The following is a 20,558-nucleotide window of genomic DNA, read 5'->3' as shown; positions in this document are numbered from 1 at the left end:
CTCTTCTTCCTATTTTCATGACAATCCGACACTTTTCTGAACGCCCGGCACTTTGGAATACACATGTGTGATGATCTCAAATTCAGCATTTGAAAATTGGCAATCCTATTGGAACACAATCCAAAACCATCTATTTGTTTTCAGGCGACTATTTCAGTTGACAAAAATTAGGATATGTGGATTGAGACAGATGATTTTACTACCTTATTTACATTTGATGCTTATTCAAGAGCAATATCTCATAACGCTGACAGATGCATCAACTCAACAGTTCAGGAGACAGTAAAGACCCGTCAACTGGCATAACGCGACTGCCTCTGCACAGAGCCGGGGCGTGCAGGAGCAGCAATGTTATCCCTGAGAATAATATCTGTTCACCCGGACTGAAAGCTTTCCCAAGCACTGCGATCCATGGTAGCGAGCAGGACACGGGTACCCAGCAGAGCACGGTGTCTTCAAATGTGGTGATGGAGAGACACAGGCTAGATACCATGAATAAAGGCAGCTTTTGGGTTAAGTTCAGAGAGATAGCTAGATCTTCTGGACAGAACCCTATTTGATGAAATAATCTGGATTAATTAAATTCAAGACTTTTTCTGGATACCTTCACTCATTTTTTATGCTTCCCCAGTGCTAGCTCTTTAGTAGCCTTCAAAGGAAGGGAACTTGCTCTGCTCTTCATCTCCATCAGCTGGATATAAAAATGTTCACAAACTTTCCAGAATTACTCCCTCTCATTTCCTTGTTTGCTTTCAATATTCTGTTTACTCAATTTCTTTGTGGATTTGTGCGATACTTTCAAAGGATGAAAAATACTTTTGAATGTTGTTCAAGACCTTGAGCATACAGCAGTGCGTGCTTTATAACAACAGTAATACTATGAACTTCATCTTCAGACTTCCATGAACTCACATTTTTGTCAACAATACACCTGAAAGCAAAAGAAAAGAAAAAAAAAACAAAAAACTCTTGAATTCTTAATTAGCATAAAGGTATAAATAGTCCCAAATTGCATTTTGGACCATCATTTATCCATAAATCTGCATGAGCTTCATCTTCTTAATTAAAACTAATTTTTACCTAACCCAGGAAAAATAATAAATGTCAGAAAAAAACCTTTTTTTCAGCATTTTCTGAAACCAGGTCCCTTGATTCAGTGAGTTTGATGGTTTTACACTGGTTTAATCCAAATTGCTCCTGATGTAAGCCCAAGTCCTCTAATGAGATAATGAGATCTACCACTATGCATTGCTGTGTCCCTGAGGAGTCTCATTAAAACTTGGAAACAGTACTATTAGGTGTTTTTTTTCTTGTGAATACATTTTTACATTATTTAGCAAGATCAACAGAAAACAGAGTATTATTCATTATTATTTGCTGAAATATTTTACCCAATTTTCTAACTGCCCTAGTTTTGGAGTCACTGGGACAGGAACAATGAATCCTGCAGCTCCACTGAAAAGAAATGAAGAAATTCATCTCCGGCAGATTTTCAGGACTTCTCCAACACAAGGAGATGGATTTTATCCCCCACAATTCTAAAAGTGGTCATTTTCTCATTCCTCGTGTATTTTGTACCAGAGTTTGTTGGATAGTGAAAACAGTTTTTTTCAGCTTAACACATTCACATATCATACATTTTTTTCTCCAGCTACTTATTTATGGGCATTACTCAGGCAAATACAGAACTGATGAGTGAAAACGCAGAACTGGTTTAATATTTTAAGAAGAAATTTGTGCAGACATTTCCTATGAACAATAGAGTTACTTGATACTGACATAGGAATAAATAGGAACCGAAGGGTGCTAGAGTCTATCTGCGTGGATATAATAACTGGGAAAAATACCAGTGTGAGGAGACCCCACACAGGAGGGAAGGTGAGAAGTGCAGAAGCCCACAGTGTACCGTATACACGTGCTTGTGTATACAAGTATTTATATAAATAGTACAGTATATGTACAGAGCACTGTGTACACAAATACATACACATATACACACAAATATAAATACATATTTACATGGAGAGGCACTGCTGAACTTCAGACTGGTCAACCTTCCTGGCAGCTTGATATATAACTTCAAATTCCAGCAGAATACAAAGACTATCACACGCTAATAAGGAATAGCAAAGCGATGCTAGACGTGTCTGTCAGCAGCTGCTGCTTCATCAAACAGATTATTCTGCCAGCTGCACTGGAAGGCACCAGAATTTCGTGTTTTGTTACAGTATTTATTTTCCCATTCTAGGTCCTACAGCCTACTTAATTTCAAGTGTCCTGAAATTAATAGTAGTAATAATAAAAAAGGCTGAAGCTACAGAACCACAAAGTTCTGTTTCAGCTAATAATATTTCCTGTAAACTTAGGGGGGATAAAAATGACCTATAATTGAGTCTCTCGCCTTCCTTCCATGTACTCAGTTTAAATGGGTCAATACAAGCTCCCCTTATCTAAGGGTCCATAGAAAATGTGTAGTTAAAAACTAATACTTGCTGGTGCTTCCAAACTTTTCAAGAAACTTGTGCTCTCAGTAATTTTTTTTGGGGGGGAGGGGGAAGGAGGGGGGCAAAAATGTCACAATTATTTTGGAAGACTTTTTTTTTATTGTAAAATTGACTTTTACTGTTTGTGTGTCCTGAAATAAATCATTTAAATGCCTTTTTTTTCCCCCCGAAGAAATAAATTACAAAAACCCTATCCAACTCATTTAATTTGCGACAGTTTTGTGACATTTTTGAAAAGCCAATTTGAACCCAGAAAGCCAATTTAAATGGATAAATCCCTGGCAATCCATTGCATTTTTTTAATTTTATGCATTTTTATTTATTTATTTATTTTTGAGTCAAGCATTTTAAAAACTGTCAAAAACCCAATTACTAAAAGTGCCCTTAATTCACCTTTGGCAAAATTTTAACAGAGCTAAAGGTCCTTAGATTGGGGAGGAGGCGTATGTGCATGATTGACCACATCATACCCACGGTGGCTCCGTGTGTGCATATATATACATATATATATATATATATATATATATATATGTATATATACATACACGTATGTACACACACACACAAGTAGGAACAACATCTTCTGAAATGAAAACTGCTGTAGAGATGTAAAGCATCTATTTGATGTACAACCAGTCCAGCAGGACCTTGAGAAGTCTCGTGGGGTTGGAGCAGATTTTGATATGCGCCCTTCACCTAGCACAAAGGATGAAAACCTGTTCTCTCTTTCAACACTCACCTATGCTTCTGAATGAATAAAGAAATAAATACATCAGAATGTTACACTGTTTTTTTCCCTGAAATACACAAATTGAAAAACCGCCAATGCACTATATTTTACTAACTTGGATACATCAAAAAAAAAAAAAAAAAAAAAAAAAAAAAAAAAAAGCATCAACATAATTAAAAATAAGCATCCTTCCCATTTCTGTTTATTAAGCCAAAATATAATTATCAGAGACATGCTGTACTGGATGTTGTCTTTGCAAACAGACGAGGCCAGCATTGTAAACAGCCTGCTTCCTAACGGTTTATGCATATTTATGTGCCCATTTGTAAACATTTTATTTACTTGATTTTTCAGTCGTCAGTCTCTAAGAATTTTAAACACAGTTTAATTAAATTCCATAGACTTACAAACAATTGCTATCCACTCATTTTAGAATATTCTCAGTAGCAAAATGTTTGGTGTGCTATTACAATTTTTTGCTAATCAGAACAAAGTATAAATTAATTAGGAGTTGAAGTACAGGAGCTCTAACTCTATCTCAGAGAAAGTAAAGTGTTTTTATAAAGTACACTAGTAAATTAATTTAAGTTGAAGAATAATCAAGTAATGGACTTGTATATGCTCTTTTTTTCTGATGAAAAAGGCTTTTCTAAATGAAAATAGCTTTTTTTTAAAAAAAAAAAAAAAGAAGAAGAAGAAAATATTTGCATTCTGTGACATATGCTGGGTCAGTAAATAACTTCCCTAGAAAACTACTGTCTTTTTCATTTGAGTTGAACACTGAGAACTACACAAATTAACATAAGAAAAAAATATATAAGGAGATTAATCCTGCTATCAAAGAGATGGCTCAACCATAGCAATTTTCTTCCATTCTCTCCTCTCAGATTACAACATCTACACATGCACATATATACACATGTGTGATTATATGTATTTTTTGTGTGTGTGTGTATACACCTATTTTTATATATTTATATATATGCCCACTGTGTGCCTAAAAGCACAGTGGTTGCCAAGACAGTAGTATTTGGTAGTTTATGCCTTACGCCTACGTCCTTCAAGCTCTCACGCTATAAAGATGCCATTAAGTAACTCAAATAGTACAACATATTTTGTTGCTATTTTAGGAGTTTTCTATTTCTACAGCTAGCCAAAAGCAACGAGAACTGGCATAATTACTGTGACTTTGCAGGGAAGGTCCATGTTCAGTGACATCCTAAAAAACGAATTCTTGTGCAATTGAGGATTTTGTTAACCAACCAACTGGAACAAAACAAGCAAACATACTCAAAAATCAAGGGTCAGATGGTAAACTATGGCAGTGTTCTTCCCTCAACATCCTCCTTGTAAACAACGTGGAGCAATAGATAGTCTCTAAAAAAAAAACTAATTAGGGAATACACAGTGAAAATTCAAAACTAAACAAACAGGCCAGAAGACAAGTAGTAAATGCAAATGTATCCAAAGATTAAGATCCAACAACGTGAGAAAGCCGAGAGCATCAACAAGGTCAAATGCATGATAACACCTCATTTTAAACACGCGTGTGGCAGCAGCCGGAAAGAGTCAGAAACACTCCATGAGTAAGACTCTCTTCCAGGAAGATCCCCGATCTGCCTACGGGGGCCTCCAGCAGAGCTGGTCTGAGCTATGCTGCTGCTGTTCTGACAGTGGATCGATTTGAAGTTCCTCTGCAAATTTTGTTTAAAGATTTTAGAGTTTGAGGTAATCCTGAACTTAGACTTTCAGGGGAAATACAATACACAAGTCTAAAGAACAGACAAATAACGTATAGGAACATAACAGCTCCTTTTCAAAAGAGGCTGGATATAAAACCCAGACTTCAGAAACTGAAGAGAACCCCCAGATGGAGCAAATTACTATGCAAGCAAAGGGTATAAACATTAAATCAATCCCTTTTCTTTTCAGTGAAGTCAGCAGAGACATCTCTCAATAGAAGTGTGATGAGATAAGGAATTATGTTTTTCCCATGAACACTACGGGCTGGAGAGATACAGAAGAGAGATCAGTAAAAGAGAAGATAAGAGTAAAGTCTCAAGCAAAGTTAAATATTTTCAGAAAACCATTATCTACCCAAGATTTAACCACACAGGAAATCATACAGTAGAAATTAGTTGTAATCGCCTTAGCATTGCAAACTAAAACAGTGGGAGGGTTTAACCCAAGATATCTAAAAGTAACGTTTATGAAACTTCTTTGTCTCTCCAAACAACTGTGGCTAAATCCTTACGAACCATCGAGCTTGTCTCTGCCCAAGATGCCAAATCCCAGGGTCCTGCACGCACTCAGGAATCTTTCATGGCATTTTGCAGACTTTCCACTAACTTCAATGCATCTTATGCAAACTGGCCAGTATGTAAGATGCTGTAAATCAATACATTTCCACATCACTTATCCGTCCGCGATTTTGTGTTCAGGTGCAATTTACATTTAATGTTCTGCAAGGACACATTTTTAAGCTAATCAAAAGGCAGATCAGACATGTTCATCTTACAGCTACCAGTTTTACACGCGTTTCTGCCCAGTTCTACATCACCCCCCTCCTTTGGTTCACACATGCCAAAGGAGAAGCGAGGATTCCTGTGGCCCACGTAAGGCATGTAACTTTGGGCCTGAATTTGTACGCCCAGTCTTAGGCCCCTGAAGGGAGCAGCGTTGCACTCGGTAGAAGTTACGAAGTCGTCTCGTGCTTCAGTGGTCTGCTGGGCACAACGGCTATGAGACCAGGTGGCTTTATCTATTCATCTCCCCACCTCCCAGGTGAGAAACTGGGGCTAGGATGATCAAGAATGAAATTCGATATGCCGTCATCCCGAAATCTAGAGGCTGATTTTCAGAGCATCTCTAAAGTTATGGAGGTTGTCTTGATTTAAACCTACTAATAGTAATGCAACTGTCCTAAACACGCGTGGGAAATTTTCTCCAAAAGAGAAGGATATATCCTGTCCTGTCTGCCTGAATATAAACAGGCTCCTACTTATATTAACACATGCTTAATGTGACAGCTGTTTGTTCAGCCTGATTACCTGTTGAATCTAACTGTGTAACTTTAATCTGTTTACAAGAATTACATTGTATGGCCCTCTGTGCTGTACAACTTGGCACCATCTACTATAACACTTAATAGTAAGACCTCCGTGAGGAAACAAACAGCAATATTTATAATAATACTGTCACACTAGAAATAATTGTAAAGATCTGTAGCTAAGTAAAGCAGGTGCAACTTTGCATGCATCCATCAAAGTCAATGACAAATAAGAAATACAGATAAAGAGTAACATTCAGACAACTCTTTGAGCTACAACTCATTCTTGTCTGCATTCAACCTGTGAAAATTTGATGACATCTATTCCAAACTGGAATGTCAAAGACAATCATGCAGCAAAGGGAGAGTCAGCTCTGGGTCAGCAGGTACTGAAAAATAGATTTGGGAATTGTCAGCAAAAATGTAACACTAAAACCTATGAGCATGAATAATAGTGTCCTAATGAAGGATATAAATACGGAATAGAACAGAAAGCAAAATGATATCAGTATGACTCAATGAGCAATTTGGGACACTCTAGAAGCATAAGGACAAATATTATATTGTCATAATAAGAACCTGAAGAAGGCCAGCATATTACAGACTTAATACAAAAATTCAAAAGATACACTAATCTCATTGCCCACGGTACCAAATGAGCTAGAAAGAAATACAACATCCAATTCACAGACATGACGTATGAAATTGGGAACAGGACATAACCTAAAGAAAATATTTGGAAAAGGTTGTATATTTGAACAAAGAAAAAAATTCATCTGCAAAAAAAACCATATACGTTATAATTGTTTGAACTTTCAAGGCTCTATTACCATTAGTGGCTTTCCCTTACACCTTTGCAAAGGAGGTATTTCTGCCGTATTATGTACGGGGTGGTGGGTGGGAGGATGTTATATTATTCACTCAGAGATACAGTGAAGGTCCATAGGACTTCCCAGCTTGCTATTCTGCCCGTCACATCACATTAATAATCCCCTGTATCACAAAATTCCTTTAAAAATGGTCCAGACAAAACCTCATTCATCCATAAGATCTTAGAAGTAATAAAAACGGCAGAACCACAATCAAGATTTCTTAAAACCCATCCAGGGTTGAAGCTGTTGTCTGGGGACGGGGTGGGCCAGATGCTTCTGGGCAAGGCTGGATCGTGGTGGCCTTGTCTTGCTGCAGCGACTGAGCTGAAACCGAGTCCTGGGCAGAGCTGGCGGGACGCCAAGGAGGCTGGTCGGGGCCTTCGCAGCCCCAGGGTGCTCCCAGGGCTCTGCCGAGAGCCTCACAAAAATCGCAAGTACTCAAGCCGGCAATGAGCAAGTAGGCTTGCCCAGGAACACGAGGCGAGGTCTAGCAGGAACCGCTAACGAAAGGGTAACGGAAGATGATTGTCTGAATTAAAATTGGTGACTGTTTTGGAAGCTGTCCACAGTTTCAAAACCAATAACTGCAAATAGAGCGAGACTGGGGTGGACTCGAAGGTCTCTCATCCACAGGGATTAAACAGCTGAACTATGGTGGGAAGAGAAGCCACGGGATTTTTGGAGCAGCAATTTGCTGCTCTTGTAGTTCTCAAAATAAACGTGGCAGACTTAGGAAGAGAGAACACAAGATGAAAGTTTATGTTGTTAAATTTAAGTAGTGAAGAGAGTATTACTGCCCATGGTGGCAAAGAGAAAGCATATTAAGATGGAAAAGACTGGATTACAATTGTAACCCAGTGTGGTCATAAGTATGTCCTGTTTGATGTTTTAAAGATGCCTTTGAATAGGCACAATTTAAATTTTACTAAGTACTTGCCACTGAGGATAAAAAAAAATAAAATAAAAGAGTGGTTCTGAACTGAACAGTAGATCTGGTGAATTCAGTTCACACGCTTAAAAGCAATTCTCACATTGTATTTAGTTATTTCACCTTTCTCCTCAATTCTTCAAATTTTAAATTGAAGAGGTAACTTGAGCTCTAGGTCTACTTGAGTTCGTGGTACAAACAGCTATCACCGTGCACAACACGGCCAGCAGGACATTAATTTGACACAGGACTACATACGATCAGATCACACCGGGAGCGCGGGATGTGTCCGCGCTCACGTTTCGTCGGAAGCGGAACGGTGCCGTTTTCCCCTCCTTACCCGCCACGAGGCATCGGCACGCGGCGCTCCCCTCCCCTGCGATACCGCCGCGCGTCTCCCCCTTCCCTCCTCGTGCCAGCGGGGCGTGAGTCTCCCTGCACTTACGGAGCAAAACCTTAGCGCAACTGAAGTCTTTCTGAAATATTTCACCCTAGGAGAGGACAGCTAATAAGGCAGAAGCAGATAACGAACGATAGTCATAGCGCAAGATTCCAGCAAAAGAAAATCCAAGGAGATAACAGTATCAGCAAACCAGCTCTTGGTAGGAATCTGAGGCTTAACATGCTGATTTTGCTAAACATAATCTAAATGCCCCAAATGTAATGAAGTACTGAATGATAAAGAATCACAATTGATCAAATGATCAAAAAAATTATTGTCAGGAAAAGAAATTTGATAAAAACTCTAAGAATACCCCAATGGATTTCAGCACAGGACAACACATATTTAAATGGGCAATTAATAAGTGACAATGGGAAGGCAAAAGGAAAGACATGAGAAGACATTAAAAAAGCAAAAGTGTCTATTAACAAAAAAAAAAAAAAAAAAAAGAAAAGAAAAGAAAGAAGACAGACAGGCAACAACCCTTTCAAAAAGTGGCAGAACGGAAAGCCTAATTAGTAGGAAATCTGTTACAAGACACAAGCTGAGATAAATGTCTAAAGATCTATTCTGTTCTCCCGCACAGCTCGCCCCACTGCAGTATCGGAGCATCTCAGATCTCCCCGTGCATCTATTCTCCGCAGGCTGCTTTGAAGCAGGGCAATATTACTGTTTCTTCGTCAGAAGAGGGAGCTGAGGAATGTCATGCTAAGGCCGAGCTCCCCAGAGGAATCCACGCCTCCGAGTCATCAAGGCAGTCCAGATGTGCTGCTGAAAATCAAACAGGGGATCTGAGCGAGAACAGGAAGCCGGATCTAAGTCCCAGGCCTGACTTTTCTTAGCTGAGCAAATCGTCACAAAGTAAGATAAAATTCATCCCTTAGAAGGTAACAATGCTAGAGACGGGGAGAGCAGGGTGGTAAGGCAGCGTTTGACGCCCTTCCGCCAGATTCGTCTCCTCACTGGTGTTTTTCCCGTAACACTGTTCTTTCTTGAAAAAAGAAGTGGATAAGTAGAAGCTGTCTAACGCACAACAGAGGCGGAACCAGAAGAAATGCAGAAGATGCAGAAAGACCTTCCAGAGGTATACAGTGATCAAGACAAAACCAAAGTGCAATCGCAAAACACCACGGCAAATACACCTAAAACTAAAGCCAAGTGCTGCATCAAACTTGCTGTTAAACAAAGGAAGAAAAAAAGAAAAAAAGCCTCTCTTCAATAATAGTGCTAAAGCCAGATAAAAGCAGTTGGGTTACCCTTAATCCCGCTGAGCAATTTTTCACACTCCTGGATGGCAGTGTCTTCTCACACCCGTGGAGCTGCATCTCTCGTACACCGGGGGCCCATAGCTCTTATGCACAGCAGCTGTAAATACACCGTATATGCTCACCAGTGGCAACCGCTGCTAATTTAGTGTCATGAGTTGTCCTACCCACTGGCATGAGTATCTCTTATTATTTAGACCAATTTACCAGCTGTATCTCCTCAGCTCTAATTTGCTGGTACTTCATTACACAAACTATGATATTATTTCCCATTAACACCCTCCCTCCTTTCCCACAATGCTCAGAGGGATATTTTGCTCTGGCTATAAATGCTATTGCCATAGCCTTTTCCCTCTGCTCAGAATGACTCTGCTTTTAAATAGTTAGCATCCAGCTCCAGAGAACATCCCTGCCAAGGGAAGAAGCTTGCTGCTCAAACGGAAAAAAAAAAAAAAAAAAAAAAAAAACAAAACACTCCCACCCCAAAGAGATCCTAGAGCCTGTACAGAAACACAGACCTATCAATACCTCAATGAAGCCCTCACTGAAAAAGCCTTTTTCTTTCTTTATTAAAAAAACCCCCAGCATCAACGGTACCTCAGTGTCTCCTACCTGAGCTCCACCCCCTTCTCCAGGTCTCTGGCAATACTTGCACACCCTTCAGCCTTCTGGCCATCTCCTCCCAGAAGATGCAATCTCACAACTCTTCCATGAAGAAGCTTGGAACAAAACATATCTATATACTAAAAGGGTATTTTTAAACACCTAGCTTAGACAACCAACGCTTCAAGCCATCCTCTAGAACTTGAGTGGGTTGATGTTTTTCCCTGACTTCAGGGACCAAAACTGGACTGATACTGCTGAAAGTCTCAGTCAATGAAGCATTTTAAATAAGCTGAATCAAGTGAAATATTTCTATTGTAGGAATATCAAAATATTTGTGTTTCAATCAAACATTTTAATAAAAAGGGATGAACTTGGAATGTAATCAGTGTCCGTCTTTAAAATTTGTTTCTCTTTCAGCTCTTTGTCCTAAGTTGAGGAAAAATCCTGAAATATTAAAATTTCTTATGGATTCAAAATGCTGTAGCCCTGGCTCTCCAATTCGTTAAAAAAAAAAGAAAGAAAGAAAAAAAAAACTTTCCTTCCAATATAGACTTTTTTTGAGAAGAGAAGGAGTATGATGACATCACTCCAACCCATCGCCATACTTGACCAGCTCCTCTGGAAGAGCCTGAACAGGCCAGGCTGCAGTGCCTTGTCTTCTGCCAATGCCACTGGTACAAGGACCAATTTGAACTAAGTGCAGCAAACACGAACGGATGGACACCAACTCCACAACCCTGCCTACAACTTTGGAGACAGATACGGATATATATGAGAATCCTATTAACTCTATGACTTCTTCAGCCAAAATGGCATCTTGCTTGTGTTCACATCAAAACCCCCCACTGAAAAACATAGTGGAGATGAAAAGCTGTGGTGTCCTGCCCTGGACATCCTGCAATTGATTGAGTACCTGAGATAAAACACATACGGAGTTTCATCCCAGAAGCCTAGGACACATTAAAAATACAGATCTAAAATTGGGCTTTTTTATACTGAGGAATAGCAAACGCTGCACAAATTCCCAAGTGCGGCTGTTACAGCAAGCCCCAGAACCGAAAGCAATAGAGCTGCAGCAACCCGGCACCGCACCTGCACTAACTGCTGCGCTGAGAGGGCAGCACACAACGTCCTGTGATTCCACGTTCTGCATCGCCATCCCCAGCATGTCTTCCCGGCTTGGTAACTGTATGCTCTATTCCGGTTTCCCAGCGCCCGAGAGCTCTTGCTTGTTAACTGCCTTCACAGAAGGTGCTGATAATTCTCTCAAGTTTGGAGGAGGAAGTTTGAGACGCATAAAAACGAAGATAGGGTGAATCTGCCCCTTCTCCCTGTGGGCTTTGACAAGATGTGACAAATATGAACCTCAACACTGCAAAACAATATCCGTTTAAACTATTGTTCAGTGGGTTTCTTTTCTTTCTTTTTTGTTTCTAATATTACCTTTCTAATTTTTCTGCCTGCTGCACCTGCACACTATTAGGAAATATCCATACCCTATGCAAGTGATTGGCAACATAACAATTCACCAAATGACATTCTCCTAAAATTTCTAATTGCAGGAAGAGTAGGAAATTCATCCTTTCTTTGTGAAAAATTCCTATGAATCAATGGAAAATTATAGAAATTCTGCAGATTTTCTTGAATGGCCTTATACAACTAAAAAAATTTTGCTTCTACCTTATAAAATATATAACAGTAACATTCTTAATTAAATTATGCAAGCTTCTCAGATCATCTTTGAAGAGAATGAAATTCATGATAACTCAAGAAATGATGTAGCAAAAGCTGTATCTAGTTAAAAAATCTTTCAGAGACATCTACCCATGTATAAAACAAGTCCTGTTTAATTTAAGAGTTAGTAAAGAGTTCCATGTTCTTTCAAATTAAATCTTTGTTGAAATGCACACTAGGTACTATAGTAGCAATGCTTGCATTTAATAGAAAATAAGTAGAACAAGACAGACTGTCTGTTCTGAAGCAGAATGTGGTTTTATCCATTCGCATATCAAATCGGAAGAAAAAGGAATTACTTGTTAGCAGTTAAATAAGCGTATGTGTGGATATCTAGGTGTATATGGAAGTATCTCCCCCAACAACAGGTAAGAAACATGGAAATCCATGCTATGCAGTTTTTCTGAGCAAAAAATCCATTGCAGATCCTTATCACAAATAGGAATAGGAATTTTTCACCCTCGCTGCTCTTTCACATAAATGAGGAAAGTAAGACACAAGTTATAAATGTTCATCAACATTCATTCTCCAAAGTACAGTGGAGTCAATCTGCCTTAATCTCAGCTGAATGAGGCAGAGCGCAAAGAGTAATCCAATCTGCTCTCATTTTTATCCATGTTTTTCACATAAGAAAGGTCGCTCCAGCATTCTGCAGCTTCCTAGAGATGGTCAGGTATTGGGGGCAGAGCCAGAAAACACAGCTGTCAACCCTGCAAGGACATCCAGAAGCCAGTGCTAGTGACACTTTGCTCAGGTCACCGTTTTCTTGTAAAGCACGAGCCTTGATTGCTTGAGCTAAATGACACAGTCTGTAAACCAGGAGAAAGCTGTGGACCCGTAATAATGCTCATACCATAGACCACCCGTTAGCAGAGGGGAAAGCCCAACATGCTGCCAGCACAGGTTCCAGGCTACCTTGACCCCATCAGTGTTAAGTTATGCTGGTTCTCCCTGGGTCAAGTGGAGAGCTCCTCGTCCTTCGCTCTGCAGGGAATGTAAGATGTCTTTGGCAGCTACAGCTTTTGCAAAAGGGTGGTGCTGTAATCATCAAAGCCTCTTCAGCATCAGAGCTTACCCACAGCGTGCTACTGGAACAAAAGGATCTGCAACTTGACTCCTCTGGACTCCAAGGGAAAGTCCATGGGCACCTTCACTTTTCTTCAGCTTAGAAGGAATTTTGGCAAAGTTTTTATCCAGAGCAACAGTTCTAGAGTACTGAATGGACTCTGACAAATCAGTGCAAGAATGAACAGTCTTGAACTCAGCTGAGTCCTCAACAGCACTCAACTGAGTGTTCAAAACTGAAGGAATTTGATTTGTTGATCTTAAGAAGAAATGGGAAATAAATGCATCTTTGCTTAACTTTCAGCCATATTCCAACCATCCCAACTCAGTCAATGACTAAGGGACTACAGATGTTTCCAAAAATGAGCACTGTAATGTACATAAAGTGATCATTCATAGCATACACCTTTATGACTAGGATTCCAGAAATTTCCTGAAAATATCCTCTTTTTCCACTTTCCTAGTGTGGAATCTGAGAAATTTGTACACTGATCAAGGATTTATGCGTGCATTCTGGGTAGAGTGGCAGCACAGACTGTGCTACCAGACATCGGTACAATTCCAGATGTTTCCTCTGATGCATGAAGAACATTGGATTTATAGCTTAAATGTGGGACCATTCCCGCAACTTATGCATAGCAAGCCTAAAGCCCCATAATTCCTGCTCCAGTGCTTTGGAAGTGATCAAGTCATATCCATGAGCTGAACCCACAGCCCAGGGTCTTCTGCTCTAGTACAGGAATCCCAGACAGGGCTATGGCAGCTCTACCTACCTACACCTCATCCTGTTGCCAGCGAAGACATCTGCTCCAACAACAAAACAAACAAGACTGCCCCTGCCCTACAGGGTCATCAAGATCCTTCCAAAAGAGACCTCGTATCTCCAGCCACAAGGCTGGATGGGATTTATAGTGCCCCTCTGCAGGGACCGCTCGAACGGTGAGTGCCAAGTCTCAGAAGTGCTCCATCAGGCACAACATAAGCACAGCCAGAAAAACGCTGTTCTGATTCGTGAGTTTTGCTCAGCCTAATGAAGAAATATAAATCTTCACCAAAAAACCCTAGAGTATAAATCTAATTCTGACTCTTAGCATTTAAGGAAAGGGCTCTGGAGTACTGGTTCAGATCCCCCTGTGTTCTGAGGGGTGTTTCTCTGGGAAATAGAGAATTTACTGAACTTAGGCTAAGAGGAAAAATAACAAAGAAATCATTAGGAGAGTAACGCAGAGAGAAAAACAGCAGCTCAGAGAAATCTCTTTTAGAAATCTGTTCGAATGAGAAAAGAGCTGGGAACATAAATAAATAAATAAAACACAAAAAGCAAAAACACCATTAAATCCAGAGCCAGAAAAAGGAACATTTATGAGAAGAGAAATTGTAGCTAGATAAAGTTCCATCTCCTCTGAAAACAGAGTTGCAAGTGGGCTTTACCTGACAAAGAGAATAAGTGCAGAATCATATACTGAATACATAATGGGTATAATACCAGTGGTAAAGGGAAGCTGCGTAGCAAATGTTTTTCTTCACGTAGAAGAAAAGCATTTGAGATGTCCAATCCTTAGTGAAGGGTACCACTTTCTAGATAGTGCTTTAAATCCTGTAAGGATTATGTTCTTTGATTTCATCACAAAACTCATATTTGCTCACATGGAACCAAAACCAAAACATGTTTAGCTCAAATTCTTAATATAAATATTCAAGCAAAAAGTAACTGTTGCTACAGGAAGTCCAGCAACATGTACCCAAACTGCTCACACTTCCCAGCAGTCTGTCACTCTAATCCCAAACCTCAAATGGTTGCCTTTCCACCTCTGCACTAGATTTCCTTCCACTCATTTTATTCTGATGACTTTGACACTACCAGAAATTCTTTTTATAATAGCAAAACTAGATCTTCTTTGGCCCATACGGTCCACAGCTGGAATGAAGTCTGGCAGCAGCCCCCATTGTCAACCAGTCCATGTTCTGGACAGATCACACAAGATGATCCCAGACTTGCTTGTTATTTTTATCCTAATGAGATCATGAAAGAGCACCACGCATTTCCACACTAGTATAAAGCTATCTTGACTCAATTAAATCAAGATACACGAATTATTCTGGATTTACAGTGTTGCAAAGCTCTTACCTCAGATCCTGGAAAGGATACAGAACATCCTTGGTTGTTTTTTCTTAAAATAATAGTTACATTAAGAGGAAACTACAAAGCATTTGTCTGAGCTTTATTAGTGCAGTCCAGAGATTAACTGAAAAAAAAAAAAAAAAAAAAGTTAAAAGGTAAACACTGCTTTAGAAAGAAGAAGGAAGGTTATAGCAGCAGACTGTCATTCCAGAAGAACCTCTCCCCGAGTTTAAGTGGCCAGAACACGAGCTCCACGAGCTCCGACTGCTTTAATCCGGCAGCACCACTTTACTTATCTATTTTCATGGATTTTATAATAACAAGGAACAAGAGGCACACTAATCACTGTAGCAGTGTAAACTGCTGATCAATAGGAAGTTCAAACTGAATTTACCAAGCAAAACACTCCGTTTGCCATCTTATATATAGCCCACCTTAAATTATTTTTAACAGTTTGCTTCTCCTTATCAGATCTTATACACTGCATAAATATTCATAAGTATAATAAAAACTTATCACAAAAATGACAGACTGCAAGACACTAGCAGAGATTTTTAAACGGGCTGCAAAGGAGAGCGAGTTGAGCTCGCTTCCCGGGGGGAGGCGATCGGAGCCGACGCAGCCCCGGCGCGGCGCCTCCCGCCCCTTCGCACCCGCTGCCGGGTTTTTTTCCAGTTATCTGGAACAGTGTTTTGGGGCCGTGGTAAAGGGTGTGCCACAAAGCACGTACATCGCTCTCCTGTATCGGGAGCGAGTCCTTTGCAGTCGACGCAGATTGAAGGAACTGCTCTTTTAGTGACACGTAACTACCTAAGCAAGGGTAAGAGTCATACCTAAACAGAACACATGAAACACCAAAAAAGCCCGTTAAAAGTATCGCTTTACCTGGAAGCATAAAAACTAAATACACAGAAAAATCTAGATGGCAAAATACTCGTACTTATTTCATTGTTAATACATAAGAAGGGATTTATTTGGCATATTTGATTTCAGAACATTAAAAGCAAAGTACACTGAATAACTTAGGCTTTAATGAGCTTCCCTGAATGGAGCAAGCTCTCATGAGAGTTGTGTAAAAGAATCAGTTTACATTCCACAAATGGACAGTAGTAACAAAAGATTTCCCCAAACACAAGACGTCAATACAATTTAGAACTTCCGGCTTTATATAAACTACCATAAATCTGTTCTTCATACTTTGGCTAATGTAAAAGTCTTGTAGCTGAACCACAATGCCGTTCAATTCTTATGCCTGAATAGTCTGAACCATCGGAAGGAAACAAGAAGCAGCTAACATATGGGTAGAGGCAGCAAAGAAGATTTCAAGCAATTAAGCAAAACCAGGAAAGAATAGCAAACTAGTTCTCTGATACTTTGAAAGAAATTCTGAACGCAATACAAAGCACGAACAGTACGAAATTCTGGATGTTTTTCAGTAATGAGGGCAACATTTAATAGGCAATAATGCTTTCCTCGGATTCTCGCTGCGGTAAGCTGAGGGGACCGGTGCTCTGCGGCTGCAGGAGTTCTGGCTCGCGGAGTCTTACCGCAGCGCTCCCATGCACCGGCGCCACGCGCGGGCCGTACCTGGAGGGGCTAGCGAGGCAGTAAAGAAGATTAAAGCTAAGACAAAAAAGAAATCCTTTGCCCCAAGTAGCAAGTCCTGTGTTTGATAAAGCTGTCAGGATGGAAGAGACAGTTAAAAGCACCAGTGAATTTCCCTTGAAGTTTGAGGACTCTCAGATTTAATTTGCCACATGCCAGAATTCAGTGGTGGAACAGATCTAAAACTTTTAACATGCAAGACATTACAGACTTTAATGCTTTGATTCATAATTCAAACCATGCTAATCAAGGTATGAGATACGTTATTATTACAAATTTGATTTATAATGCTCAGAACATCAGTTCACCCATTGCTCGTACTGAAGAGAGCGCGCACGTAATTCTTCAGACAACGATTCAAGGGATAGTAGCCACACAGCTGTCCGGAAAAATATCTTGCCTTGTCCAAGACACTACCAAAGTCCAACCAAACTTGGAGCAAGTGACTGAAGAACAGCACAAAAAGACAGCACAAACTGAAGAGCCCAAGATCAGATGTCCTGAGGCTGATGGAGGGCATCTGTTTCGAAAGCTACTTCGAAAGGCTGGTGTCATTCCCCTTATTACAATGAAATGATTTTTAAATAGTATTGAGAAAGGTCAGAAGAGTGGGAGTTTCTTGAGTATTCACTGATACTCTCATGCAGCCTGGATTCCTGCCACCAAAAACAAATGAGCGAGGTAGGAACTGGTTGTTGCATCTAGAAAATATTATAGGTGCCCTACCAGCCTATTCCCAAGGAAGCCAGCCAATACCGATTAACGCAGAGTCAACAAAACAGCACCGAGTTTAATCACATAGGAGCCTAAATAACAATTCTAAAATTAGAAAGCAAAATATTTCTTGCACAAGTAAATAGCTTGGAACCTATCAGCAGTATATGTGTTCAGGGATGGTTGAAGAAAATGTTATTACTCATCTACTGCAGCTCTGAGGACATTAAACTGTAGCAGTTATGTACCTAATCAGCACAGATGTTCTGGTAGATCCTACAAGTGCCCTTGCTCTACCATTTATTGTACAAACATCTTTAAGAAACCTAGGCCCAAAACTATTCACAGTATAATTTCTTCCAGAGAGTAATTGAATTTTGCATGCATTGATGAAAACTGCAAAGAGAGAAAATGCAAAGACGACCAGCAATTGCTAAAAGAAAAGGCCAGCAGAAGATATTCTGGAGAGTCAACAAGTCCTTCTGTTCCAGCGCACAGAGTGGCCACTTCACCTGCTCCATGCACAGATACACGGAAACTCGAGAGTACCCCAAGGTTAACTCAGGAGTCATTCAAAATCCTTTTCTCCCTTGTCACAAAAACTTAGTTTTTCTTTTATTTAAATCTAAAGAATATAAATTCACAGGGGAGATTTTCTCTCTTACCCTTTTTATTTATTTTTAATTATTTCTTTCCCAGCAGCTTTAGGTATTGTTTCTTGAAATATCCATTATCCTTGAAGTCTAAAAACTGTATGAAAATCTTGCTGCCTTCTGATACATCATTAATCATTGCAGTTCCTCTGATGGATACGAGTAGAAAATCAAAGAGCTCTTTCAAACCAATGAAATACAGACAAAAACAGAACACTATAAAAGTAAAGAAAAGTGTCAGTTGGGCCAAAGCTAGTGTTAAGAGTGTTTACAGTTTAATTTCTGTGATTCCCATTCCGAGCTATCTGGGATGCCCTTAGATGTCTTGCACTGCTCCTGATTAAAAGGATGACTTTTTCACTTCACCACTTCCAAAGAGACATAGCAAGCACACGTTGTTCTTTCTATTCCCTCCCTGATTATCTACCTATTACCTTTCTTTTAGCCTAAAATACTCTTGAACGCCAAGGACCAATTCAGATACACCTATTCTGACTAAACTGCACCAATGCTAACCAAAACTGAACACTATAAATTTGGCTAAATTGCAGTGAATGGTGGCTGCACACACAGATTATGTAACTATTATGGGGTATTCAGATATTTTTGACAGTTAGGTCTTGCTAAAGAGTAGGAATTGATACCAGTGATTTGAAAGCAGCTATACAGTCACTAAGGGTGAAATGGTAGTATTAAAAAATAGGTTTTTTTCCTTATTCCATACAAAGAACAGCATAATATGAAAAAAACCAAACATATTAAAGCATTTCTGACATCCAGTCTATCCCTGTGAATGAGACGTCTAAATGTTAGAACAACCCAATATGAAAAACTCATAATTTAAAGTGGTATAAATGCAAATCTCTACCACATGCAAGAAATAATCAGTCTGCACCAATTTAATAAATTTCTCCTAGAAGGTTGTCACCTAGAGAAAAAACAGAATCCTTCTGTGCATAAAGATACACTCCAGACTCATCACGATAGCAGCCAAAACTCTCTCCCTACCCGGGGTCCTACGGGGGCGTGGAGGAGTCACCACGGGTCTGCCAGGGCCAGAAATCCACTTTCAGCCTGTTTTAGACTCTTGTCCACCAGGAGCTAATCAGTTGTCAGTCTCCTCATACCTGCTTCAAGAGAATAACTATATATATATATATATATTTTTTTGTCTGCTATGCTCCCTTACTTATTAAAAGTACTATTTTGTGTTTCATTCATTTCACAGCCATGATGCTAAGCCACACTTTGAACACTCTTGGGTGCTCTTCTGGAACCACAACATGCCAAAAGTGTCCCCAAGAGAAGCGATTTTCCTTTCATTAGCCCATCTTGTCCTGCTTTGCCTCCTCATCCCTTTCACTTTTGTGGATAACCAGTAAAAGGCTGGGTTTTATCGCTGGACGGTGCCAGCAAAGCGCTACCGCGCGTCTCACCGCCCGCAGCCTCCGAGCGGCGACAGTGACCCGGGACTCCGTCGGGAAAGCTGTCCAGCTGAACACCTAGGAGCTGAATAAGAGCCCATTTTGTGTTATAACACAGAATAAATGAGATCAGTAGTGATAAATTCTCCCTCCAGGCCTCAGAGGAGAAGCAGAAATATGAGCTCAAACAACAGTAACTCCGATCTCACAAAAAAAAAAAAAAAAAAAACCACCACATACTATGGAGCGTAGCAAAGGGGGAATAAGGAAAATGTGATTGAGGTCACCTCTGCTTAACCTCTCCTGGGCAGGAAAATGCAGCTAAAACAGAAAGCTGTTAAAGAGCAGGATCAAATGGAAAGTGATTCTGCCTAATAAAGTTCCTTAAAGGTCAAATCTTATAGCAAAAAAATAAAAGCAAAAAGGGAGGTTTTCAAATGAGATCAGCTCTATCCAAAACATTCAGAAAGAGCCCACAGTTGCACTGAATTTGGCACTTTATCTCCTTACTCAAAACGTGCGCTGCTTTGACAGCTTCACCGTCCTTCGGAGCCGGGCTGTGCGGTGCGAACACAAAACTTGCTCTTGCAGAGCAGAGTGCGGCGAGCTCACGCCGCTTACCGGGGCAGAGCTCGGCACCTCCACTGTGTTCTTCCACTGTATTATTTCCAGACCAATAGTTTTAATACACATTAGACAATGTCACTGCTTTTAGCCCCAGACCTTGATGAAATTTCATACATTAAAAAAAAAAAAAAAAAAAAAGAGAGAGAGAAAATAAATGCCCTTTAACTCATCCTTAGTTTTTTTCAGACAGCATACATGAGTGCTGTCAAGATTGAGGA

Source organism: Rhea pennata, chromosome 9 (genome assembly GCF_028389875.1).
Source record: "Rhea pennata isolate bPtePen1 chromosome 9, bPtePen1.pri, whole genome shotgun sequence".
Taxonomy (NCBI): Eukaryota; Metazoa; Chordata; class Aves; order Rheiformes; family Rheidae; genus Rhea; species Rhea pennata.
This window is presented reverse-complemented; position numbering follows the sequence as displayed.